We start from the raw sequence: 6761 nt of genomic DNA on the forward strand, positions 1-6761 counted from the left end.
TCTGTTGTTGTGAGTGGCTGGAGAGAAAACGTGCAGCAGCAAAGTTGGGTAAATGGAGCACTCTGAGTGCTGTGAGCAGCTGGGACACGTGGCAGGGCTTCTGGGCTGCCTGCCAGACTTAATTTTGCTTTGCATGCACAGTACCGAATAGCCTTTGCTGTATCACATTAGCAGGTACAAAAAGAAAAACACCACAGTGTTCATGGAAACATGTTAGCTGATGAGTAGTAACTTAGTTATGGCTGGGGCACCTCCTCCGCTACAACTGCCATCCAAAATGTACACAGTAGCAGACTGGATCAGAATTAATGGATACTAATGCACTGGGATGTGCCCTACTCCAGCGGTTGTTCCGTGCTACCCAGGGGAATTGTGAGTGTCCAAAGCCCCAACAAACCGTATGTTCGGGACACAGCTACCCTGCCAAAAATCTGTATTACTTAAGAGATTCTGGTACCCCAGAGAGGGCTGGGAAGACCCATACAGACACCCCTCTCTCTTTAGGACCCACTTCACCAGCATATTTTTACAGAGTAGCAGTGCTTCCTGGCATGCCCTCCATGAGGGTATGGGTGCTTGGCCAAATTTAGAATTACAGATGTCATAGTTCAAAACCAGAAAATTTCTTAGCCCTTATCTTTTTGGTTTTGAATTTCTTGGGTGTTAAGCTTGTAGCACTTCACTCCATTGGGGTCTGGTAGCTGCGCAGCCACACACGGTCCTCCTCAGCCCAGCTAGACTGAGTGAAAGGCCTCAAGTAGCCAGCTGGATCCTGAGTCTTGGGGTCACTTGGAAAAGCCATTTTTGGATCAGTTTTGTACACTGATCCAAGTGCACCACCCAGGCAAAGTCAACTATTCAACTGTCCAACTAACAGCTGTCCAAAATCTCCCTTCAAACTATCCAGATTTCATCTTTTCAAACTAAACCACAATGTATGTACAAATTTTCTACATTTCATCATTTCACACTGAACTGTGCACTCACTCTCTCGATTGCACCTCACAGACAAGCCTTCATGAGGTAAGCCACTCTTCCCACACTAGTACTCCAGCATCAACAAATGCCAACAGGAAGGCTTCCACAGTAATATTTCAACATCAACCAGGCCCTGCATCAGAAGTTTCATGCTCTCTGTGAGTCCACCTTACAGCAACAGCTGAGGAACACACATGATCCTCACCAAAGCCAAACACGGCAACAGCAGATTCAAAGCTAAAATCCCATGTGCAATGTGATGTAGGTGTGAGCTAATGCAGAGGTGGGCTTGGAAGTTACAAAGTGCACACCCTATGCCTTAACATGGCATTTTACTGGGGAATGTGCATTCTCTCTGGCAGAAGCTGCTTAAGGACAAGATAGGAACTATTTTTCAGGTTTCTGATGCCAAGAGCAGTAAGCTGTACCTGTGATGTAGTGTAGGATTTTCCTGCCTGTTTTCTTCCCTGACCAATCAGGTGTTGCAGGAAAAAGAGAAGTATTTAGGGCAGGATTAGCAATCTCAGTGCTCTTGTCCCCAGGCAGAGTCAGCCTAAACCCGCAGGCATGCTGGAAGGCCACTCTCCCCCCCCCCTACTGAAATGCTTTACCTCAGCATTTTCTGCCCAAACGCACAGCTGGTGCACCTGATGTGCTCCAAGGTTCGTACCCCACCATTCTTCCCCTGGGGTACCTCAGTTGTTTCCCTGTGAGCCACCCCCAATGCCATTCCCCCACAAAGTACCCCAGTGTTTCCCTTTGAACCACCCGTGGTGCCATTCCCACCCTGAAATACCTCAGTGTTTCCCACGGAAGCCCTCCTGATGCCATTCCCACCCTGAGTTACTTCAGCATTTCCTGCCTAAGCCTCCAGCACTGCACCTGCCTTGAGGTGTGGCAGCCACTGTCCCTCATGCTCTCAGGCCATGATGGTGGCACTGTGCTTGCTCTGTGTCACCTCAACGCTCCCTGTTCAAAGCGGGTGCCATCCCCTCAGCCCCCCTGCCCTGTCATCAGCATTGACCCCAGTGCCATCATCTGAGCCCTGCTCAACAGTCAGCCTGGGGCTCCTGTTCCTCAAAGCCACTCCTGTGCTTCTGCCTTATCCTATCCCTGCCTGGCCCATGGCACCTGGCACATGGTGGTGGCTGCACCCATCCCTGGGTGTTCTGTCATGCCTCCATCCTGGCTGGAAGCAGCCATCTGGATCTGAGTCTTGAGATCACTTACAGGAGCACACTTCTGGTGAGCTCTCCACAGCAATCCAGCTACACAACTTGCCCCCATGCTGCTGCTAACTTCTACATACAAACTGCCCAAAACCCACCTAAAAACTGGCCAGACTTCACCCATTCACATTAAACCTCTGTCTTACTCTCCGTACTGCATCTAGGACAAGCCTTCACACAGAAAGCCACTCTTCTTGAGCTCATATTCCATCATCAACAAACTCCTGCATGCAGGATCATGCTTTCCCTGAGAGTCTGCTCTGCTCTACCTGGTAGTAAAGATACTGCCCTCACCATGGCCAAAACACTCTATCAGCTGGTGCATGTGTGGATCATCTTGTTCTTTTCCACCTTACTCAAAACTGAAGTATCCCCAATCTCCCATGTCATGCTCAGCCTCTCCCTTCTTCCCTCCAGCTTTTGTACCGTCAGTGCCCTGCACCCTGGCCTCAGGTGAGGAAAACAGCTGGAACATGTGTGATCCTTGTGGACAACCTGCTGTCTTCTATACTGCTGCAGTACAATCGACAAGGAGGACAGGGATGCTGAAATAATTCCAGTATGAAAGATGAAACATACCACAAATCATGTAGCTAGCAAAAACCATCCTATTTATTGCTTGCTGTGTCAAGCATGCATACCATTACGCAATGTCCCCTTCTGAAATCCTTTCTGTCAGGAGAACAGAGCATTAAAGAGTTCATAAATTCCCCAAAACAGCAGTACTGAACAATGAATTAAAACCACAAAGCAGAATTCATGGTTAGAAACAAGTTTAGTCAAACAAAGGGCAGACACTTGTTGAGAAACTGAAGGCAAATGTGCTTGCCAGACTGGAGGGGACAGCCTCTCCTGGAGTTCACTAGCCACTGCTGAAGCATTCCTCCTAGGAACTTCTCTTTTCTAGCCAGAGAAGATGGTGGGACACCAGTTGCAGGCAGACTTTATGGGATGAACAGGGCTGCTCTGGAAACTCAGCTCTGAAGCCCTCACTTCCCACCTCTAACCCTACCCAAGTCCTGTTCCTGAGCAGTGTCTGGCTCTAGACTATAATGAGTTTATATCTAGATTTTGAACATTCCTGTTTTCTTCCAGGGGGTTAACAATCAACACAGAGGCTTAAGGTTCCCCAGATGTCTCATTCTTGAACAAAGTTATAACATGACACAACATACTACAGTCACTCTTTGCTGCAGATACAGCCACAGTAAATAAATAATTCTGCACCCAAGTTCCCATTTTCTTATTGATGGTATCATTCCTTGGTGGTAATCCATTCTCAGCAGGTTCCCATGCAACTACTGTACAAACATTTGGGTCCCATTTCTGGATGACCTGAGTTTAGCAAGGGCTGGTCTATCACTGGGGATTGCATCAGGACAAGAAGATGGACAGCTGGTGATGGCAGTACTAACCAACTATTAAACATGAGAAGAAAATGTTATCAAGTCCCAGGCAGGGAACCTTGGTGCTGAGAAAGCTGTTTGTACTCCAATTTGAAAATTTTCCCAGCAGAGTGTACTCAGATGTGCTTTCATTACTTCTCATTTAAACTAACTTTTCCTCAGCTGTCTCCCTTTTTTTGCCTCAAACAAATGAATTTACTTTATGTCTGAATTACATGTTACCCTTTTTATTCTACAAATGTGCATCTCATGAGAGACTTATTGAAAAACCAACAGGAGAACGTGAAAGGGGCTATCTGAAGACCAACATGTAGGAACTGTGTCAATAGGCTCCCCTACATGTCTCCAAACCCATCAAGATAAACCTATTGGAGGAGAAGAAGAATGCAGAGAGGGATAGCAGTGCATCTTGGAAAAGTGCAAATTGAAAATGTGTTATAGGTTGGCACTGGAGAACTAAAGGTGGGGGAAAGCTGGGGCAGAGCCTAGCACTCTAGGCACCAGTAACTGCATGAAAAGCAGTGGTCAAGGAGCCTTATGGGGCTCCTCCTGGCCAGGTGCTGGGTTGCAGGGAGAACCACAAAGCAGTTTACACCACCATTGTGTAGTAGGGAAATTTGGATAGTTGCACAAATTGTACCAACCTGCTGGCTGGCTGCTGGCACATCAGTACACACAGGAAGTTGAAATAGGCCGGCCGCCTCTGATGGCTCACCAGTGGAGGTCCTGCTCTCAGGCTTTGAATCCCTGACAGTGGAGAAGCCAGAAAACAGCACAGCAGAGACAATAATGGAATGGTAAGATACGTTCATGTTGAGGTAGCGCCCTGCATGCAGAGACAAGAAGAAAGAACAGACTAATTAGTCTCACTGCCTTCTCTTTTTGCTTTCCTATGGGCAAAACCGAACAGCGGGGCCTCACCCACCTTAGTAACATGTTTTTCTCCAATAAAAACAAAACAAAACAAACACCACACTTTGCAGAGGAAGGTCTAACCTTGAAATGGCGATCAATCTATTGGATATTCTTTGCTTAAACTCTCCAGCTGCTGAGGTCTGATGTCAAGCTTTTCAATTTAAAAGATAAAAGCTACTGCCATAGTTTTTTCTGAACCTTTCTCCTGAAGAACATGTGCCTAGGTTTTGTTTTGTTCAGCCTAACTTTCCCAGGCTCTGAACACCTCCATTTTGTCACTGGCCCACTACACAGGCTCCACCTGACCTGGAGGTAGCACCTGCATGTGAGTTGGCATCTGGCAGGAATTCAGTCACCTAAAAAGAAGCTTCTATGGCATCTTAGACCTCTTTGGGGCATCCAAGTTATGCCCTTGGTGGCCAGGGTGGTACTGTAGAGCACCTCAAATAAAAGAAAAAGGTGTAAGTGAATCTTAGCCCTAAAAATTTTGTATTCAATAGCAAGAAAAGGCTCTTTACAACATGATTCAGTTCCTCCTAAAATCAATGTCTAAAACTAATCAGAGGATTGACACACTGAAAGTGCTAATCCTGCCCTCCTGATGGAGGAGAGCCCATGGGCACTAAATCAGGTTCCTGTGTTGTAGATGTCTAAAGCTAGATGAGATGACTTCACCCCAAACTGTATACAGATGGGCCTCTTCCTTCTAATTACCTGCCTTCAGAATTATAAAATAAACTTCAGTGATCTGAATTTAACAAAACCCAGTTCTATCTACTGTAAAATAGAGATATCATGAATTCTTTTTACTGATTCTAGCAATCATGTTAATGAGTGTTTAAAAATAACTTGTGAAAAGCTTTACAGTCCAAATATCTCTATTACAGAAATATAAGTACCATAATATTGCACAATAAAATTGGATAGTTGTTGCTATAATAAAAGAACAAGATCTCAAAAGTCTTCCTTACATTGGAACTTTACTCATGAACACTTTCATTAGTTTTCTATTGAAATATTTATGGAATAAGATAAAACTCCATGACCCTTTACTCAGGAATGCCCATAATCACATACTTAGCTTTAAATGTAGAGCCACTGAAGCTGATGAGACTTGAACACACAATCAAAGTGCACTGTTGAGTCAGGACAGCTTCCTCACATGGGACTGTACATACTTAGAATCTGGTCCAAAACTGCAACCATTTCTTTATGGTGTGAAGTAACATCAAACATTTGATGAATTAAATGACTTCATTAAAAATAGCATTTACATAACTAAGTTACTAGTTATGATGAGAAGAAGAAAAAAAAAGGGAAATATTAAAGGGTGTCAATATAAGAATGAAAAAGAAACTTTGAACGCAAAACCAGTAGCAGGATTCATGGGATTTCGCAAGTTCAAAATGTAACTGACATATTTCTTTGTTGCTGTTAATTTTGTTTTGCTTTCGTATTAACTGCATCTCTTTGATGAATATTTTTAAAGATAAAATAATGGCTATCACTCAGGCTGCTTTGAAGTATTTCTGAGTTGAATGACTGGTAGAATTTATTGATTTCATAGTGTGACACTAGAAGTTTTGATATGGGATTTTAAAAAATGATATTTGAAGTTAAAAGAAAACATCCTGATTAAAGCCAGAACAAATTGTTTGGCTGGGATTCAAACTCTGGTTCACATGCTTTTCCAAGCTTGTAGATTCACTTGCTTGCTAGGAAAGCCCATATGCTTTCAATGGATGAGTTAAAAATTCATGCCATGGAAGAGCAGGAAACTGCTTCAAAGGTGGGAACCAACAGAACAGCTTAAACCATAAGGGAAAAATATATTCATAGACATTATATATAAGAATGAGGTAGAAAGGTCTTGTGTTTAAGGGGTTCAAATCTGAGCCACAGACAGCATGACCTTGAAACAAATCCCATAGTCTTCTGTACATCCGTTGCCCATATGCAAACTACTGATAATATCTTTCTCGTCTTCTGCTTTGCAGGAAGCAGTGAAGATGAATAGCAGCTACACGATGCTGTAAGTCATGGCTGGCTAGAGAGATGATCTGTTGGGTTATCGGTTTAAATCTCAGAGAGACTGTGATAAATGCTACTGATTCGGTGGTGTAATCACTCATTGCCAGCAGTCTTCTGGATAATTCAAGTTCAAAAGGTACCTCAGAGACCCCAGCACACAGGAAACTGAGTCTCTGTGCTGGCTGCTTTTGCTGAAGTGCTT

General features: G+C 44.2%; 1 long non-coding RNA gene across 1 annotated transcript; it reads right to left on the reverse strand.

The window, feature by feature from the left end:
* Positions 1–2792: 2792 nt before the first annotated feature.
* LOC134158804 (uncharacterized) lies at positions 2793–5311 on the reverse strand. The gene is made up of 2 exons (XR_009962922.1): positions 4835–5311; positions 2793–4439 (listed from the first exon to the last, which is right to left on the reverse strand). It is a non-coding gene; the product is annotated as an uncharacterized LOC134158804 (long non-coding RNA).
* Positions 5312–6761: the final 1450 nt, after the last annotated feature.

This window comes from Pezoporus occidentalis, unplaced genomic scaffold, assembly GCF_034315485.1.
Source record: "Pezoporus occidentalis ecotype Australia unplaced genomic scaffold, CSIRO_AGI_Poc_V1 ctg135, whole genome shotgun sequence".
NCBI lineage: Eukaryota > Metazoa > Chordata > Aves > Psittaciformes > Psittacidae > Pezoporus > Pezoporus occidentalis.